The sequence below is a fragment of the Crotalus tigris genome, unplaced genomic scaffold, assembly GCF_016545835.1.
Source record: "Crotalus tigris isolate CLP2741 ecotype Arizona unplaced genomic scaffold, ASM1654583v1 scf7180000020015.175477, whole genome shotgun sequence".
Taxonomy (NCBI): domain Eukaryota; kingdom Metazoa; phylum Chordata; class Lepidosauria; order Squamata; family Viperidae; genus Crotalus; species Crotalus tigris.
The window spans coordinates 63,380-84,567 of NW_024097818.1; the positions used below are offsets into that span (position 1 = coordinate 63,380).

General features: G+C 41.2%; 1 protein-coding gene across 3 annotated transcripts in view; it reads right to left on the reverse strand.

The window, feature by feature from the left end:
- LOC120318037 overlaps positions 1 to 21,188 on the reverse strand; it is a 116,029-nt gene that overhangs the window by 11,724 nt on the left and 83,117 nt on the right. The gene's annotated exons all lie outside the window — the stretch shown is intronic.

Genomic DNA, 21,188 nt, shown 5'->3' on the forward strand with positions numbered 1-21,188 from the left:
GCCAAAAAAGTCAACACAGAGTTAGGCTACATTAACAGAGGGATAGAATCAAGATCACGTGAAGTGTTAATACCACTTTACAATGCCTTGGTAAGGCCACACTTGGAATACTGCATCCAGTTTTGGTCACCACGATTTGAAAAAGATGTTGAGAGTCTAAAAAGAGTATAAGAAGAACAACAAAAATGATTAGGGGACCGGAAGCTAAAACAGTTGCTGGAATGTTTAGTTTAATGAAGAGAAGGACAAGGGGGGACATGATACCAGTGTTCCAATATCTCAGGGGTTGCCACAAAGAAGAGGGAGTCAAGCTATTCTCCAAAGTGCCCAAAGGCAAGACAAGAAGCAATGGATGGAAACTAATTAAAGAGAGAAGCAACCTACAACTAAGGAGAAATTTCCTGACAGTTAGAACAATTAATCAGTGGAACAACCTGCCTCCAGACGTTGTGAATACTCCAACACCGGAAGTTTTTAAGAAGAGACTGGACAGCCAATTGTCTGAAATGGTATAGGGTTTCCTGCCTGAGCAGGGGGGTTGGACTAGATGACCTCCAAGGTCCCTTCCAACATTATTAGCCAGATGTTCAAAATGGATTTGGCATTTTTGTCTACCTATCGAGTTCTTACCAAGGACCTGGGATAGGCAGATGTGGATGTTGATAGTATTACAGATATCGTCGCAGGATGGAAGCAGTTCCTAGTAAGGCCACATTTTGCAATTGACTAATGGCGAATTTGTCAATGCTGATGGTGTTCAAGTGGTGCGCCAGTTGTTTTGGAATTGCACCCAAGGCACATTATTATTATTATTATTATTATTATTATTAGTAGTAGTAGTAGTAGTAGTAGTAGATCACAGATCTAATGGAACTACATCTAAATTGAGGGAAGCATGCAGTGGGCTATCTCAAGACTGTTGGGTCCAGTGCTTTTCAATATCTTCATCTAGATGAGGAAACAAAAGGGGAACTCATCAAATTTACAGATGACACCAATTGCTAACACTTTAGAAGATACAGAAAATCTTGGACTTGAACAATGGGTTCTAGCCAACAAAATGCAATTCAGTGGTGAAAAAAGTAAGGTTATGAGCCAGCAATTTGCTGCAGCTGCCAAAACAACCAATGCAATCCTAGGCTGCATTAACAGAGGGTTAGTATGATCACATGAAGTGTTAGTACCAATTTATACAGCACTGGTAAGACCACATTTGGAATTTTGTCTCCTATTCTGGTCACTGTGATACAAAAAAGATGTTGCAACTCTAGAAAGAGTGCAGAGAGAAGCAACAAAAATGATTAGAAGACTGGAGGCTAAAATAAAAATGAATGGTTGTGTGAACTAGGTATGTCTAGTCTAATAAAGAGAAAGACTGGGGTACCCTAGAGGGGACTGATATTTGAGGGGCTGTCAAAGAGAAGAGGGGGGTTGACTTAGTCTCCAAAGCACCTGAGAGCAGGATAAAAAGTAATAGAGGGAAATCTAAGCAGATTCTCCAGGTCATAGTTGTCCCAAACGTGCTGTCAGAACCCATATTCTAAGGGGACCCCTTTCTTGCTTTAAACTTAAACTCTGTTCTCTCTATACTCCTGGGTTCTGCCATACTCCTAGAGGGGATGGGGGAAAATACTGCGGGCTATTGCTTTATTGCTTTATTTTCCTCCGTTGCTACATTGTGACACTTTGCTGTTTCTGCATACTATCTCTTCCCTTGATGTCAGCCAGAGAAGGGGGGAGGAGAATGGAATGTGCCTCCGGCAAATGGTTTATCTCCGCCCTCGGAAGAGAAGGTGTGAAGAACCGACAAAACATTGCTGAAACCCTGAGACAGCCCGGTGTTATCAACTCTTTCCCAGAACGGACTTAACACTTGGGGATTGGCCCATGTGAACTGACCAGATGATGGGGTGGGGTTTTGCTTAGGACACTTTTAACCTATTGATTTGAGCGGGAAACCCTCAGATCATGTCTATTATGCCTGCTGTCAGCTTGTCCTAATAAAAGTTCCTTTTGGAAGAAACTGCTTCCACGATTTCTGCTTTCTTAGGATGAGATTTTGAAGTGGGCCCTGACAGGTGCTTTTCCCAAAAAGGTGCTTTTTTTCTCTTTGAAAATGTTTTGCTTTTCATCCAAGAAATTCTGAAGAAACTGAGAAGCAAAACGTTTTCAAAAAAAAAAAAAGTCCAGTTGCCTTTTGGAAAAAGCATTACCAAAAGATTACCAAAGAGAGACCCAACCCAGAATTAAGGAAAAATTTCCTGGCAGTGAGAACAGTCTGTGGAATGGCTTTCCCTCCAGAAGTTATGGGGGCTCCATATTGGAAGTTTTCAAGAAGAAATTTGACAGTCATTTGTCCAGAATGGTATAGATCTCCTGCTAGAAGATGGCCAAGGTCCTTTCCAACTTTGTTATTCTAAGTACAATACATGTATGGGATTGCAGAGCTTTGAAAACAACACTCTAGGGGTCTCATTGTATTGTGACACCTTCCTAGGCACAGAGTTTGGTCACTTTTTAAAAAATTGATCAGACCTAGGCAGACTTAGTGGTAGAGCTAATAAAACTTGCTCTCACTCTTCTGAATATTACAAGTTTGCTCCAGCAATGCAAACAGATGAACTTGTAGCTAATTTTGATAGTTAAATTATCCAGGCATCTGTAAAAAACCATCTAGCAATTAAAGGAATTTTATGTGTGTTTCACATAAATTATATATATTAGTGTGTGTTAAACAAGAAACAACCCCAAATCCTGCTATGATGCTTGGTAGAGGGCTGGTGTTGGGAAACTACCTGTCAGGTCCATTCTGTTGGAGGGGGAGGGAGATCGACATTTTTGGAATGCTTTTGCTGCATGCTTGCGAAGTAGAGAGATGGGGCAGACTCCCTTCAAGTAGCCTGGTTCCAAGGATGTCATGCCCAGAGAATGACCTGTTATCTGTCTAGCTCCTCAGTGTTCTCAAAATTTCTTCCTGGTATTACATTGGCTGCTGGTGGACTGGTGGACTGGTCAATGGGGTTGGGGAAACCAAAAGAATTGCTTTGTGTGGGACCTTCCTATTGAATGGTAAAGGCACCAATTCATACTGCTTGGAAAGGGTAGTGGTAAACTACTCCTGTCAAGAAAATAACCATATGAAAAGATTGGTGCTATTGTGACCAGACAATAGTAGGTTGGATGGCATACTACTGAGGAAGTGCTGAAGGTCTTTCAGAGTACTAATGATGTTTATCATATTAAAGCCTTATTGCAATAACAGGAAAAGAAAATCTTAAGCTGCAAAGATTGAAATACAGTACAAATGGAATATAAGAAACTTATATTCCAACAATCATTCACTGATATGTTCCAACCACCAATGCAGAAGAAAAAGAGGAGTTTTATGTTAAAGTTAATTTAAAATTGCAAGCAAGTTGTGCTACTTGTAATTGGAGACTGGAATGTCAAAGTTGGAAACAGGAAAATGTAGTTGAATTGAGAAATAGAATTGAAGCAAGATATTAACATCAATTTGTATTGATGTTAATATCTTGATTTCTTTGTAACTAACGCTGTCTTTTTTTTTTTTTTTTATTGAAATTTTTCAAAAGTTTTACAAATAAAAATCCACCCCCCCCTCCCCAACCACCCCACCCCCCCCCGACTTCCCAGAACTGAATATAGGATTATTTAACAAATATTTTAAAAATAACATTTGCAATTTATAAAATAATTAATAATAATAATAAAAATCACAGTAATAATATATATAGAAATAATATACATAACATAAACTTTAAAATGAATAATATATACTAAAAAAGAAAAAAAATAAAAAATAAAAAGAGAAGAGAGAGAGAGAAAGAAGAAAGAAGAAAGTAGACGAAAAATAAAGCATATATATATATAAAAAAAAAAAAATATATGAATAATAATACATTAAAAATGTATATATATAAAAAAGAAAAAGAAGAAAGAAAGAAAGAAAAAACAATCATTACAAATTATAAAAAGGCTAAATAATATTTTTCCATATCCAAATTATGTTGTATAAAATTTATCCATTTTTCCCATACCGCAAAAAATTTTTCTTGAGATTGCTCCTTTAAGAAAGCCGAAATCTTTGCCATTTCTGCCAAATACGAAACTTTATGAAACCATTCTTGTAAAGTAGGCAAAGATTCCTTCTTCCAATATTGTCCTATTAACAACCTAGCGGCTGTAATCAAATTTAACATCAATATAACCTCCTTAGCATCACAGTCAATAACAATACCTAGTAAAAATAATTGCGGAGTAAATTTTACCCTTCTTTTAAAAATTCTTTGAATATTCCACCATATCTTAATCCAAAAAGCTTTTATATGCTTACACGTCCACCAAATATGGTAATAGGTAGCATCCAAATATCCACATCTCCAGCATTTCGGCTGTAGATTAGGGTACATAATGGACATTTTCTTTGGGTCAAGGTGCCATCTATAAAACATCTTATAAAAATTCTCTCTTAAATTTTGCGCTTGTGTGAATTTAACATTTCTTATCCAAATAAGTTCCCAAGTATCCATTGAAATCGTTTCACCAATATTCTGTGCCCATTTAATCATACAATCTTTAACTAGTTCAAGTTCTGAATCTAATTCCACTAAAACCCCATAAACTCTCTTAATATGGGTTGGCCTTTGATCTCTTACTTGTTTTAAAAAAATTCCATCTTCTCTAAGCCAGCCCATTTTACAATCCATCTTCCATCTATCCACTATTTGTCTATATTGGAACCATGAATAAGTTAAGTTTTCATGTGTTAATTCTTCCAAAGATTTTAACTGCCAGTCTTGGCCATCCCATCTTAATAACTGTACGTAAGAGACCTTGTCCATATTTACCCCTTTCCTTATACCTTCTATGGCATGCCGAGGTATAGCCCATAATGGTATTTTGAAGTCACTTTTATAATACTTTCTCCACACTCTTAGCAAAGAGTTTCTTATAATATGAGACTTAAAAACCCAATCCACTTTTTTATTAAATATTAAATAGGCATGCCATCCAAAAAATAGGTCCCAGCCTTCCAAATGAAGTATTTCTGTATTTGTTAAATTCACCCAATCGCTAATCAATGTCAATACTACAGCATCATAATACAATTTCATATTTGGTACCTTGAGTCCACCTCTCTCACGAAAATCTTGCATTATTTTAAGTTTCACCCTTGGTTTTTTCCCTGCCCAAACAAATTTATTAATACCTTTTTGCCATTCATCTAAATTACGTTCGTTCTTTAAGATAGGTAACATTTGGAACAAAAAAATAAACTTTGGCAGGACATTCATTTTAATAACTGCAATTCTGCCCATAAGGGATAACTGTAAATTATTCCAGTTTTTTAAATCCTTCTGTACCTCCATCCACAGCTTTTCATAATTATTTTTATACAATTTTACATTAGAAGCAGATAATGTAACCCCCAAATATTTTACCTTATCAACAATTTCAAAGTCTGTTAAGTTAACTAGAGCCTGTTTATCACCATTAGTCATGTTTTTAGCTAATATTTTGGTCTTATTATTATTAATTTTAAAGCCAGAAACACGTCCATATTGTTGAATCAATTGTAATAATTTCACCACCGAAGAAACAGGTTGAGACAAAGTAACAACCAAGTCATCTGCAAAGGCTCTTAATTTATATTCTTTTTTATTAATTTCTATTCCTTTTATTTCTTGAGACTCCCGAATTTTAATCAACAAAATTTCCAGTGTTAAAACAAACAATAACGGAGACAACGGGCATCCCTGTCTTGTTCCTTTTTCTATTACAAAAGCCTCTGACAAACCCCCATTTACAATAATTTGAGCAGTCTGTTTTTGATATATATTGGATAATACTTGTAATATATTTTGTCCAAAATTCATCTCCTTGATTAAACACAGCATAAACTGCCAATTCACTTGATCAAAGGCTTTTTCAGCATCCAAAAATATCAAGCCTGCAGAGACTTGGTTATTCTTTTCTAAATACTCTAATAAATTAATAATTTGTCTAACGTTATTCTTCATATACCTTCCAGTTATAAAACCCGATTGATCCCTATGTATAAACTGCTGCAAGATCCCCATAAGCCTGTTAGCTAAAATTTTTGCAAAAATTTTATAATCCACATTTAAAAGAGATATAGGCCTATAATTTTTAGGCAAAGTAAGATCTTGACTATCTTTTGGAATCAATGATATAAATGCATTACGCCAGGATGGAGGGATCTCTAACCCCTGTAATAAATTATTAAACAGTTCACACAACGGTTGGATCATCTCTTCTACTAAAGCTTTATAATAAATAGATGTCAACCCATCCGTACCCGGCGCTTTGCCCAATTTCAATTGTTTAATAGCTGTAACAATTTCTTCCTTAGTAATTAAACCGTTAATCTTTTTTTCCTGATCTTCTGTTAATTTAGGAAAGTTGACTTTGCCTAAATAATTATTTATATCTGTAATTTGAATATTGGTACCCTTATATAATTTTTGATAGTATTCTAAAAAAGATTTCTTAATCAATTCTTTCTGATAAACCAATTTACCATTATAATTTATTTTATCTATATTCCTCTGTTTCTGTTTTTTTCTTAACTGATAAGCCAACCATCTCCCTGGTTTATTAGCATTACAAAATGTATTTTGTTTCATAAATAGCAAATTAGTTGCAGCTTGATCAGCCATCAGCATGTTAAATTGTGTTTTTAACAATTTTAAAGCTCCTTTAATCTTTTCATCTAAGGGATTTGAAATTAAAAGTTTCTCTTTTAATTTAATCTCCTCTTCCAAATCTTTCCGTTTCTGAATCTGTTTCTGTCTATGCAAATTATTCATTTTTATCAAAATACCACGCATAAAAGCTTTACTTGCATCCCAGACCATTGACATTGATGTTCCCTTGTTCATATTTAAAGTAAAATATTCCTTTAAACATTCCTTTAATTTATGAACATTTTTTTCTTGTTTAAATAAATTCTCATTCACCCTCCAGGATCTCCTATCTTCCTTCTCTACAAACAGTTCCATCCAAACTGGACTATGATCGGACAATGTCCTAGGAAAAATTTTTACATTCTTCACCCTGTTGTATAAATCTGTTGTGATCAAAAAGAAATCAATTCTTGAGAAAGATTGGTGTCTATCTGAGAAAAACGTAAAATCCTTTTCTTCTTGATTACGTTCACGCCAATAGTCTCTCAATTCCCAATCTTCTTTCATGTCAAAAAAGGCTTTAGGTAATTTAGCCTGTTTAAAAAAGGTAGAAGAGCCTTTTTTGTCCATTTGTATATCTAAGACACCATTCCAGTCTCCCATTAAAATCACGGATCTATAGTCCAACAAAGTTATTTTCTGATGTAGTAACCTATAAAATTGCTCCTGTTGCTGGTTTGGTGCATACAACCCCACAATAAGAATTTTCTTGCCATATAAACCAAGTTCAAGCATAACATATCTTCCATAAGGATCTGATTCTATCAAGGTAGCAGATAAATTCTGTTTAACATAGATTACCACACCCCCTTTCTTCCCAGGGGCGGGAGATACAAAATGAGATCCCAAGCGAGGATTATTTAAATATTTTTGATCTTTAGCTGTAATATGAGTTTCTTGCAAGCAAATAATATCATTGTTGTGTTGTTTCAAATAGTGGTAAATTTTTTTTCTCTTTTGAGGAATGTTTAATCCATTAACATTCCAGGACAGGAGCTTTGCCATCTCCCTTGGCCTTCAGCCTGGAGAAGATCCGCTCAAATTCTGCTGCTGATGAATATGTAGCAGAGCTTTTGGGTCTTGCTCCTCCCACCGGCACTGAAGCAATTTGCTGAGTAGATTCTTCAATTTCTTTTTCTTTTTCTTTTTTCTGTTGTTCTTTTTCTTTACGTTTATGTGCTGCACGGGTCATTCTCTGTTCTTTAACCTCTGGTTGAGACATCCATACCACCTGTCCAGCAGTCATCATCCCTGTACCTTCAGATTTCTGTTCCATCTCTTTGTCACTCAAGACTTTATGCATCATGGGCAAAGGAGAGCCTGCTCCCAGGACCGTTTTATAAAATTCCTTAGCTTTAGCAACTGTATTAAGTCTATAACGTGTCCCCGCATGGCTCAAAACAATGCCCATCGGAATCTCCCATCTAAATGGCATTTGTCTTGCTTTAAGTTCATTTACTAAAAAAGCAAAATCTTTTCTGCTTCTTAAAATTTTAGGTGGAATTTCCTTTAAAATAATAATATCTTGGGCAGCAATCTGAAATCTTTTATTATAAAAAGTTTGTAGAATCTGATTTCGCAAAGACTTCTTAGCAAAATATATCACCACATCTCTAGGCAAATTCCTCTGTTTTGCAATCCAAGAATTAACTCTATAAATTCTTTCCACATCCCCACGTAACTCTTCTTTATCAATATTCAAAATAACAGCCAAGTCATTAATCACCATTTCCATCAAATCTTGAGTTTTATCTTCTTTCAGACCCCTTATTCTCAAAGCATATTCCATCTGTCTATACTGGAACATAAGAATATCATCTTGTGAAGTCTCCACTTTTTTCTCCATATCTTGAAATTTATAATCCAAAAGTTCAACTGTTTCTTCAATTTCCTCTACTCTGGAGGAAATTTCCTCTACTCTGGATGAAAAGTTTTGCTAAGGCCTTTGCAGTGGGAATTTTTTGGCAAGGGATAAAGTGCACCTGTTTGGAAAATAGGTCCGTGACTGTCCAGATAACAGTATTCCCATTGCTTTCTGGCAATTCCACTATAAAATCCATGGCTATTTCCCTCCAGGGGGCTGAGGGACTTGCCACTGGTTGTAATAGCCCTGGCGATTTCCCTTGCAACCTCTTTGCTGATGCACAGGTTGGGCAGCTGGCAACATAACTTTCTATGTCCTTTTTTATTGATGGCCACCAAAATTGCCGTTTAATTAAGTGTAAAGTTTTTACAAATCCAAAATGCCCTGCTGATTTTGTGTCATGGCAAAGGTGCATGAAAGTTACTCTTTGAGTTGTTGGTATATATAACTTTTCCCCTACCCAAGGCAATCCGTCTCTCATTGTGCACACATGTTTGTTTTTCTGGAACCAATCATCTGTTTCCAAACTTTTTCTGAATTCAATCCCAGTTTGGCTGTCCAGTTGTGGTTTTATTTTGGCTTGGGTTCTTGTGGTTACTGGCGCTGCCAGTTGTGACTCTGCCATTATTGGTCTAGAGTCTGTGGTTCGTGCACTGTTATATTGGGGCATGCGAGATAGTGCATCTGCCAGGAAGTTCTTTCTTCCTGGTAAATGTTTGAGCTTAAATTGGAATTGGTGAAAATGCTGGGACCAGCGGGCTTGTTTGGGATTGAGTTTCCTGGAAGTTTTCAGGGCTTCTAAATTTTTGTGATCAGTCCACACCTGGAAGGGGATTTTGTTGCCTTCCAGGAACTGTCGCCACGTGAGTAATGCCCAACGTATCCCATAAGCCTCCTTCTCCCATACGGGCCAGCGCTGTTCTGTTTCCGTGAGTTTCTTGGATGTATATGCACAGGGTTGCAATACTGCATCATCATTTTCTTGTAATAGCACAGCCCCCACTGCCACATCACTTGCATCTGCCTGTATTATGAAGGGCTTGTCCATGTCTGGGTGCCTTAGTACTGGTTCGGCAGAAAAAAGTCTCTTTAGTCTCTCAAACGCTGCTTGGCACTCCATTGTCCATGTTAGTGGCTGGCTAGGTTTTACTGAGGATGTTCCCTTCGTTTTTAGTAAGTTAGTGAGGGGCAAGGCTATCTGTGCAAATGAGGGGATGAATTGGCGGTAAAAATTTGCAAAGCCCAGGAAACTTTGTAGTTGCTTTCTTGTGCGGGGTGGTGCCCAATTTAGTACTGCTTTGACCTTCTCCGGGTCCATTTCAATGCCCTGTGGGGATATGCGATAGCCTAGGTAGTCTATCCTTTCCTGGTGGAATTCGCATTTTGAGAGTTTGGCATATAGGTGAGCGGCTCGCAGCTTCTTTAAAACCGCTCTGACAAGTTTGACGTGTTCTTCTTTTGTTTCAGTAAAGATAAGAATGTCGTCCAAGTAAACAAGGACCCCCTTAAATAGGTGCTCCCTTAGAACGTCATTGATTAATTGCATAAAGACTGCAGGGCCCCCTTGTAATCCAAATGGCAAGACTTTGAATTGATAGCACCCCATGGGGCAGTTAAATGCAGTCTTCCATTCGTCCCCTTCCTTGATTCTCACGCGATAGTAAGCTTCCCTTAGGTCTAGTTTAGAAAAATTTTTCCCTTTCGATAGGTGTGACAGCATGTCTTTCATGAGGGGCAGCGGGTATAGGTTGCTTTCACTGATTGTATTCAGGGCCCTATAATCCACGCATAAACGTAAAGAGCCATCCTTCTTCTCTCTAAAAAGGACCGGGGCAGCCACTTTAGGCTTGGCTGGCTCAATGAAACCTCTCTCCAGGTTTTTTTTAATAAATCTTTCCATTTCCTCCTTCTCCTTTGGGCTCATGGAGTATAATCTGGGCTTCGGGAGTTTTGCCCCAGGCTTGAATTCAATGGTACAGTCTGTGGGTCGGTGGGGGGGAAGCTCATTCGCCCTCTCCTCACTGAAGACTTCAGCAAGGTCCCTATATTCCTCTGGTATTTCTGTTAATCTTTTTTCCTCTCCTATGGATGCTTTTTCTATTCTTGATTCTGGTAGCCTCCCTTGGGGTTTTAAGTCCATAGGGTCCCCCTTCGGGAATTTGATTTCTGTCGTCCTCCAATTTACCCAGGGGTTCCATTTTTTCAACCATTCCATCCCTAGAATCATTGGGCATTCCATACCTGGGGTCACCACAAACGTTAAGTCCTCTTCATGGTTGCCCAGGGAGAGGTGTATTGGCAGAGTGGCTAGGGTAGCTGGCACCCCCCCTGCTATGGATCCATCTAGCTGGCCAAATGAGATTGGTTGTTCCAGTCTCCTGGATGGGATGCCCAGATTCCCCACTAGTGTTGGGCTAATGAGGCAGCGGGTGCAGCCAGAGTCTATTAAGGCTTTCACCTTCACAGCTTCGGGCATGGGGGGGATTAATATAGTCACTGTTTTGAAGATGGGTGTGATGCATCCACTTACCAGGGGTTCGCCCTCCGAGCTGTCATCTGAGGCATCCACCGGCCCTGTGGTGTAGGCTGGAGTTCTTTCCCCTTGGTGAGCAGAGGTGGGGGTTTCTGCAATTTCCATCATTCTCATGGCTGTTTCTTTTGGCTTAGCTGAATACTCTCTGGGTTTGTTGATTGGGGATCTGTCTGGGTTGTGCTGGGGGGCCTTTGAGCGGCATTCTACAGCTCGATGCCCTTCTCTTCCGCACTTGAAACACCCCATTTGCTTCTTGGCTGTGTCCGATGATTTCACCGGTTGGTGTGTCAGCTCAGGCGGGGGGCGGCTCCATTGTTTTCTTCGGCGGTGCCTCTTCAATGTGTCGGTCTCTGCTTCCTCTGCCAAGACGTACCATTCCTCAAGTCGATGTGGGTCCCCTCGGGGCAGGCAAGCATCATATAGATCATAGTTTAGTCTGTCTTTGAAATGGCCAAGGAGGATGTCTTCTGGCCAATTCAGTTTGCTGGCAATGGCCCTGAATTCTTGTGTATACTCGGCCACTGGGCGTTTGCCTTGCCTCATCGTTGTTATTCTTTCACGGGCTTTGCGATCAGCCAGGGGGTCTTCAAATCGTCTTCTCAAAGAGGACATGAAACGGTTGAAGTTACTGAGTTCTGGGGCATTGGAGTCATGCAAGTTCACTACCCAATCCGCAGCTGGTCCATCCAGGGCAGATTGCACGATCCGGATGCGGGCTTTGTCGCTGGGAATGTCCTGCCCATATTCCTCCATGTAGCTGAGTACTTGGGTTAGGAAAAACCCCAAGCGTGTTGGCTCCCCTTTGAATTTCACCTCCAACGGTGGACGTCTTGGAATGGATCGGTGCCTCCGTTGTGGGTGGTAGTGTCTTCCGTCCAGATTGCCATCTGTGGTCCGGTAGGGGGTGGGGGCTCCTGGATCAGTAGATGTCCCTGGGGTTGCAGGTTCCACGTCCCCCTCGGTGTCTCTCCCTTTGTGGCTCCAGGAACTGGGGCGGCCGTAGGGCTCAGTATTCTCCTCTCCTAGGGAGCTGAGAGTTCTCTTCATCAGGTCAATAGCTTTCTCTAGGATCCAGTCTGAGTACGGTACCCAGCTTCCTCCCTCTTCACTTGCGTGCAGGGATTTCTCCATCTCCTGCTTCCATTCTGGTTGTTTGGTCCCCCGTCTCAGGGTCACCTTTCTTGATTCCTTTCTCCACTCACTTTTCTTTCCAACGTTCATCGACCAGCGAGGCTTGTGGTCCTGTGTCTCCACCACTTCTTCTCCCGAGGAATCTGACCTCTCAGATCCCAACATCTGGCAAGGTTCCAACTGGGTCAGCGGCTCTCTTTCCAGGGAGTTTTCCCCCTCTCTTTCTCCATTGTCTGACATGGTAAATTTTTTGCAAAATCCCCCGGCAAGGGTCTCCCTTCCAGGTGGATTAATTTTGCAAGTCCTGTCTAATGTAAGGACCCACCCCACTTTGCATCTTAAGAAGACAGAACTCTTGGAATAATTCTTCCAACAGGAATCCTTTATTAAGAGAAAATGGTTGCAGGCATGCTAGACAGGACTTGGGGTTCAAGCTCTTCCATTCAAGGTTTTAAGGGGTTCCCCAGTAGTCCCACCCAATCAACCCCCCTTCCAGTGATAGTTTCAAGTATCACAATTCCAACCCCCTTTCTTCTTTCTTCCGTCTGGATGGAGACTTCAGATAACTATATGAAAGGCAAATATCCTCCTTTGGTATGTTAACGCTTCGAGGTTACAATAAACACACATTCAGCATTCAGCTCTTTGAAGTGTACTGAAGGAAGTGGGGGCCATAAAGCCCCTTTGTTCTCCCCCTTCTCTCCCTCTTATGGCAGAATCCAAAGATGGCAGAATTGGGAGTTTCTATATTTGATAATTAAAGATGAAATATAATTGGATTCTGACAAACGTCTTCCAAAAGATGGTTGAACTCAGAAAGAAGTTCCAGCTAGTATGGAAAAGAATATTCCAGATGTTACAAGGGTTTTAGAAGGCCAAGGCATAGAAGACATCATTGCTGATATATGCTGAATATTGGAGAAAGTCAAGAAAACAGATTTCTGGGGGAGATATGGCAAACTGAAAATAGCTCTGCAAAATTGCCAACCATGACAACAACCAAGGAATTGGTGAGCAGTCTGATTCCTTGGAACCTGTCCAGCTAAAAAGAGGATTGAAGTATTCACTTGTGCTTGGGATGGATGCTTCCCATAAGGATACCGATTGGAAGCCAGTGCCTCCCATTTCCAACCCACTCAGCTGATCCAGAGGAATACCATGAACCTGATCCAGAGGCATACCCCATCCTGAGCCTGCCAAAGGTCATTTACAAGTGTGATCAATTATTGCCATTGATCACCCAGATACATCCTGGCCTGAATCCCAAATGCAGTAGGTCCAAATAATTTCTTCCTCTTGGAAATCTTGAAATCTCCTTAATTCTATAGGGGATGTATGGGAGCAAATGTGGGAAACTAATGCTAAATTTTGTCATAGTGTAACAGAAACTAATGCTAAATTTTGTCACAGTGTAAGAGAGTTTTATGAAATGATGAATCAAGGCTATATGACATTTAACTGCCAAAAATGTGTGCTGAAAGTGTGAAAAGGGACTTATTAAGTAGATTTGTGCAAACAGTGAATGAGACATCAACTCGCGACATGGATCTACAGTGAGGCTATCAAGAAGTCTTTTGGACTAGAGAAGTGTGGCTAGATGGTAATCAGTTGCCACAAAGAAGGAGTCAAGCTATTCTCCAAAGCACCTGAAGGCAGGACAAGAAGCAACAGATGGAAACTAATCAAGGAGAGAAGCAACCTATGAGAAGGAGAAACTTCCTGACAGAACAATCAACCAGTGGAACAACCTGCCTCCAGAAACGGTGAATGCTCCAACACTGGACATTTTAAAGAAGAGACTGGACAGCCATTTGTCCGAAATGGTATAGAGTTTCCTGACCAAGCAGGGAGTTGGACTAGATGACCTCCAATGTACCTTCCAACTTTTATTATTATTATGCGATGGCACAGCCAGATGTTCAGACTGGATTTGGAATTTTGTCTACCTATCGAGTCCTTACCAAGGACCTGGGATAGGCAGATGTGGATGTTTGATGTTATTACAGATATAGTCGCAGGATGGAGGCAGTTCCTAGTAAGGCCGCCTTTTGCAATTGACTAATGGCGAATTTGTCAATGCCAATAGTGTTCAAGTGGTGCTCCAGTTGTTTTGAACCCAAGGCCTCTATTACTATTGGTACTACCCTTGCTTGCTTTTGCCACAGTCTTTCTATTTCTATTTGTAGGTCTTTGTATTTTGTTATCTTCTTCAGTTCTTTCTCATCTATTCTGCTGTCTCCAGGCACTGCCACGTCCACCATTAGACTTTTTTGTCTTTCTTATCGGCAATTGTTAAGTCCGGGGTGTTATGTTGCAGGTGCTTGTCTGTTTGAATTCTGAAGTCCCAGAACAGTTTAACTTTATCATTTTCTATGACTTTCTCATTTTATGATCCCACCAGGTCTTGCTTACAGGCAAATGATATTTCTTGCAGATCTTCCAATGCACCATTGTTGCTACTTTGTCATGCTGCTGCTTGTAGTCAGTCTGTGCAATCTTCTTGCAGCAGCTTACCAGGTGGTCCACTGTTTCTTCAGCGTGTGTGCATAGGCGGCACTTACTGTCTGTTGCTGTCTTCTCAATTTTGACTTTATATGTGTTTGTCCTTAAGGCTTGGTCTTGTGCAGCCAGAATTAGTCCTTTGGTCTCTTTCTTCAATTTTCCTGCTCTTAGCCATTGTCAGGTCTTGTTATTATCTCCTTTCCCAGCTATTTTTTTTAATGTACTAGCCATGTAGTACTTTGTCTTCCCATGCCTCTATTCTGTTCTTCATTTGGTCTTTCTTGTAGGCCAGTTTGGTCTACAAGAAAGAATATCTGAAGGACAGTGATGAAGATGCACTGAAATTAATATATCAGGAAGGCTTACTGACTAGTAAGCCTTCCTGATATATTAATTTCAGTGCATCTTCATCACTGTCCTTCAGATATTCTTCCAAAGCCATTTTTATTTTTGTGGGGCTTCTTGATTCCTTCAGTAAGTGTGCCACATTTGTCCAAACAAAACTCCATTGCAATATCTTGGCTATATATACAGACAGTGTTGAGCAGCGATTCTATTTCAGATGATGTTTTTCCATACAGTTTCAGATCATCCATGTAAAGGAGATGGGATAGTGTGGCAGATGTTTTTGATGTTTGATAGCCATGTCCTGAGTTATTCAGTATTGTTGACAGAGTGCAATAACTAATAGTAATGGTGATAATGAATCCCCTTGAAATATTCCTTTCTTGATGTTAACCTCTCCCAGTCTCTCACCATTGATCTGCAACTGTGCCTTCCATTGTGCCATTGATCTTTGCACAAATTTTCTGATGTTTCTGCTGACTCCTGTTATTTCTAGGCACTTGATTATCCAGTCATGTGGCAGAGAGTCAAATGTCTTTTTGTATCAATCCATGCCACATTCAGATTAGTCTTCCTTTTCTTGCAGTTTGTTGATTTTGCATCCCAGGTATAACTGTAGCTGTGCTGTGTACATTAGTTGGTTTGTTTCTTGCAGTGAACTGGTGCTTATACTTGATATTGCAGTAGCAGCATCTTTTAATGCTTGTGCTAGCTGTTTCTTTGGAACAAGCTTCAATGCAGGCATCCTTATTCTGTTGTTTTTGTGCTGTTCTAGATGGTCAGTTATTCTTTGTTTCAATTCTTTTATTTCTTTAGTTAGAGGGCTTTGTTCTTCCTGAGGAAGAGGTACTTGGTTTCCAAATGAGAACAGTTGTATATGTCTGCTGGATTCCTTCACTGCCAACTCCCCCTGGTTTGCCTCTACATTCTGAATTACTTCTGGCAAGGCTTTGATTTCTTTGCCCTGGGTAAACCTTTGCAGTTTGTCCAATTCTGTTTCTTTGAATACTTTATTTCGTATTATAAATCTGCGTTGATCTGCTATGTTCTGTTATTTTTGATTCTGGATGTTGTTCTTTCCAGAACTGGTACATTCATTTTAGATATCCTCTTCTTGTTGGACTTGATCTGTAAACAGATCAATATTTGTTTGTTTTCAATCACTGTGTATTTGTGATGGGTAAAAACCTTTTCTTCCAGTAGTTCTGCAGCTGCTGGCCCTGGTTGCTCAGCCAATAGTCCTGTAACCCATTTTTCACCAGATATCCAGGAACTCCAACATCTAATGCGGACCTTGTTAACCCGGGCGACATCCGAGCCGGTATGGCATTCTGAAATTTATGTCTCACCATATTTTTTATGGGAGAGACACTCTTTGTCTGACTCTTCTGATGAGACCTGTCCAGCTTGGTTGAACCTCTGGCATAGCTCTCATCTTCCTCAGAATACACAAGCCCCACAACCATGTCAAGGTAGTGCCTCACTGGAGATTGTTGTTGTTGTTATTATTATTATTATGTACTTTGGTAACTCACAGTCACATGGGAACCATGAGGAGGAGGAAGGGAAAACAGCATCACCAAACTACCGCCAAAGAATCAGACAAGTCCTGAAAAACCAGCTCAATGGGAAGAATAAGACCCATGCCTTCAACATGTATGTCCCGCCTGTCATCAGATAGCTGCTAGTACAGTGAGAAGGCATTGAAGCTGCTGCTGTGAAAACCTGGAAGCTCCTCACAATGTACAGATATTTCTATTACAAGTCTGATACCCAGAGACTATGCACTAGCTGGAAAGAGGGCAGTAGGGGTCTAGTGAATGTCAAGGTCACTGTCCTGGATAAAACCCAGAGCATCCAGGAGTGTCATCAATAAGATGGCACTTGAAGATGAGTTGCTGAGAAAATGCCTGAGGCAGCAGCAAACATAGGAGGAAGATTAAGCAAAGGAAGTGCCATAACAAGACAGGATGTACCACAGGAGGTGACAGACTTGGAGAATCCTACTGCTGGCTAGAAGGGGCTAGACCAGTGGTTCTCAACCTTCCTAATGCTGCGATCCTTTAATACAGTTCCTCATGTTGTGGTGACCCCCAATCATAAAATTATTTTCGTTGCTACTTCATAACTATAATTTTGCTACTGTTATGAATTGAACTGTTACAAATTGAACATAATTAAAGCATAGTGATTAATCACTAAAACAATATAGCAATGCTTGCTGGAGAAGCTTACTCTTCCTTGCTCAAAAATGTTGGGAGGAAGGGGAAGGAGATTGAAAGGGAAAGGAAGGAAGGAAGGAAGAAAGAAAGGAAGGAGAAAGAGATTGAAGTGGAAGGGATGGAGATGGAGATGGAAGGAAGGAAAGAAGAAAGATTGAAGGGGGAAGGAAGGAAGGAAGGAAGGAAGGAAGGAAGGAAGGAAGGAAGGAAGGAAGGAAGGAAGGAGAGAGATTGAAAGGAAAGGGGTGGAGATGGAAGGAAGGAAGGAAGGAAGGATGATTGAAGGGGAAAGGAAGGAGATGGAGAAGGAAGGAGATTGAAGGGGGAAGGAAGGAAGGAAGGAAGGAAGGAAGGAGAGATTGAAGGGGAAGGGAAGGAGATGGATGGAAAGAAGGAAGGAAGGAAGGAAGGAGAGATTGAAGGGAAGGAGATGGATGGAAGGAAGGAAGGAAGGAAGGAAAGAGGGAAGGAAGATTTTTGGAGAGTCATGTTTTTCCAGATGGTGATGAACTGCAACTCTCAGCATTCCCCACTCTTGCTGTCTCCCAGCTGCCCCCCGGGACCTGCCCGCCCCTCCGGCCTCCTGAGCAGTGGTGGGGTCGCGGGAACCCCTTTCCATGCCGCGCAGCCCTTCACCACCACGACCCTTCCCCGACTCGTTGCATGGGACAGGGGCGTGGCCGGAGCACCAGCTCCCACTTAGAAGGCGCCGCTTCTCCCCTCCCAGCCTGGCCGGCTGGCCTCCGACGCACATGCAGATATTGTCGCCGCCTGGCTGCTTCCGAGGCCCAGAGCCCGGCAAGCCAGGAAGGAGCCGCTCCTGCCTGCCAGTCCCAGGGTTGCACCGGGTGCCAGAGGGCCGAGGCGGCCTCCGACGGCGAGGGAGGTGGGCTGGGCAGCACGGGGAGGCTCCGGCGCAGAGGGCGGCCGGGGTGGAGTGCGGCTGGGCAACCAGGAGGCGTGGGGACCGGCTCGGTGCCGCAGCTCAGCTCAGCTCAGCTCAGCCACCAGCAGCAGCAGCAGCAGCAGCGCGTTGCCAGAGCAGGGCGGGAAGAGAGGTGGCAAGTCATGAAAGCAGCGTCCAGATGTTCAGGGTGCAAATGCTTTGGACAGTTTGGCTCCCTCACCCCTTTATTTACTGATCTGCCACAAGCTTGTGCAAACAAGCCCCGAGGAGTTCTGAACGAGTGGTTCATTTAAAAAAAAAAGCTTTAAGCAATGAGGCAGAAAGGGGAACTCATTCACGTCTCTTTTTTCCCCCTTTCTCGGTGACTGGAAAGGCAGCAGCCAGAGACGCCGCTGCACAAAGGGAGGCGGAGAGAGGGGCGAGGGGGAAAACCTCACTCAACTTTCACCCTTATCAGATCCGGTTCCCTTTTGGTCAACCCCCACCCACCCACCCGCCCCCTTCACCTCCTGCTACAGATCGACGCTACCCCTCGGGAGTATTTTGCCAGGCTTTTTTTTTTTTACCTTAGCCCTGTGCTTCTCCCAGACAGAAGCCAGGCAAGAGGATCTGAGAGACGCTGAGCAGGAGGTTCATAGCTGTGGCAATGCGGCAGTAGCTGCTCTGCAATGGGTAGCGCAGCCCCGCCATGCTGCTGAGGTGGCTGCTTTGCTGTCTGCCAGAGCTGGCTGGCGGAAATAGCCTTGACCAGAAATTCTCACTAGTGTCTCGGTTCCTAAGACCATCTGAAATATGTGTTTTCCGATGGTCTTAGGCGACCCCTGTGAAAACGTCATTTGACCCCCAAAAGGGTCGTGACCCACAGGTTAGAACTGCTGGGCTAGACTAAAAGACAGCCTGACTTTTAGCAGCACCAGAGCCATAGAAACAGGGGTCTACTCCACTAGACAGACTCCAAGGTGCAGACTGTGCAGAGAGTTTTCAAAGAGTGTCCAACACATAGTGGCAGGGTGTAAATTGCAGGCAGTAACAGTATACACTGAGTAGCACAATCAAGTAGCTGGCATTGTGTATAGGAACATCTGTATAAAATATGGGCTAGACCAGTGATGGCGAACCTTTTAGAGACCGAGTACCCAAACTGCAACCCCAAACCCACTTATGTCTCATCGGGTGCTGGGTGGGCATGGCCTGTTGGGTGGGTGTGGCTGCTGTAGTAATGGGACTGAGTGGGACTAAAAAGTTCAATCAATTCCAACTTTGCGAGATCTTTTTTTTCCCGTGAGAAGTTGAAATTGATTGATTGGTTGAACTTTTTTTTTTGCACATGGTGGCAGAGGCCTAAAGCGAAAAGCTTTTTTTTTTTTTTTTTTTTTTATTGAAAGTTTTATAAATTTTACAAAAAAGGAAAAATAATACAAAACAAAAGGCAACATATACAGAAAAATAAAACTAAACAATACATATATTAAATAAAAAAAAAAAAAACCCCATCCCCCAGCCCTCCCAAAAAAAAAAAAAAAAACCTCCCTTCCCCCCCCCTGAGCTTCCCAGAGCAGAATATAGGCTTAAAAAATAAAAATAAAAATTAAATTAAAAACTTTATATTTATATATATAAAAAATTATCTATAATATATATGAAAATAAAACTTATGAAAAAACTATATAATATTTTTGTATACCCAATCTAAATTGTATAAATTTTATCCATTTATCCCAAACAGCAAAAAACTTCTCTTGCGTTTGTTGCTTTAAGAAAGCCGAAATCTTTGCCATTTCTGCCAGATAAGCTACTTTAAGAAACCATTCCTGCAATGTAGGCAAAGATTCCTTCTTCCAGTATTGTCCTACTAACAGCCTAGCGGCTGTGATCAAGTTTAACATCAATACAACCTCCTTTGTATCACAATCTGTAACAATACCTAACAAAAATAATTGCGGAGTAAATTTTACCCTCCTTCTAAAAATTCTCTGGATATTCCACCATATTTTAATCCAAAATGCTTTTATCTCTCTGCATGACCACCAAATATGATAATAGGAAGCCTCCTTATAACCGCGAAAAGCTTTTATAACACCCACCTAAAGGCCTAGGATTGGGGCGATGGCGCGCATGCCCACAGAGAGGGCTCTGCGTGCCACTTGTGGCACGCGTGCCATAGGTTCGCCATCACGGGGCTAGACCCTCCTAAGTCAGAAGGTCATGGAGAATAAGAAAGCTATGATCATGTGGAACATCCAGATCCAGACAGTCTGAATGTTGGAAATTGACCTTAAACAGAGGAGAGAGAGGAGAGGAATAAGAGGGATAGAAGAAAATTAACCACCTGCATTAGACTTCGAAACTTGAGAGACTGCTATAATGCCTAACAGGGAGGTGACCAACTACAGTTTCTCTCTCTATCTCACTTTATAAATCTCTTATGGACATGAATGTATATGCCAATGATACTGTGCTGCCAATTATTACGAAAAAATAAATAATGGGAAACTAGTATGATTGAAAATTAACTATAAAAATAGAAGCACTTTTTATAAATATGGTTTCTAGCTCCAGAAGGAAATTAAGAAAAATAGGAATTTTGTCTGTCAAAATTTAGTAAGATATGTAGGAATTTGGGCTGTTGGTCTGATCTCCGAGCTCAGTGATTTGGCTGCAAACGTTTCATCTCCATTCGGGGGGGATGTCTTCAAACTGCCAAGTTCAGAGATCAAACCAACAGCCCAACTACCATCCCGCGCTACTAATAGTCAAACACATTTCAGTATGTAGGAATCAATATTCTAAAATATGGAACAGTCAGATGGGCAGCATATAAATTTAATAAATACAATTCTGAGAGAGTCCTCGAAAGCAAGGATTCCCAAGCCCTGGTCTTTGGCCTATTGCCAGACCACAGCACGTTTGGAACTGAGCTATGGAAGCAGTGCACATGAAACCATCCCTTCTTCCC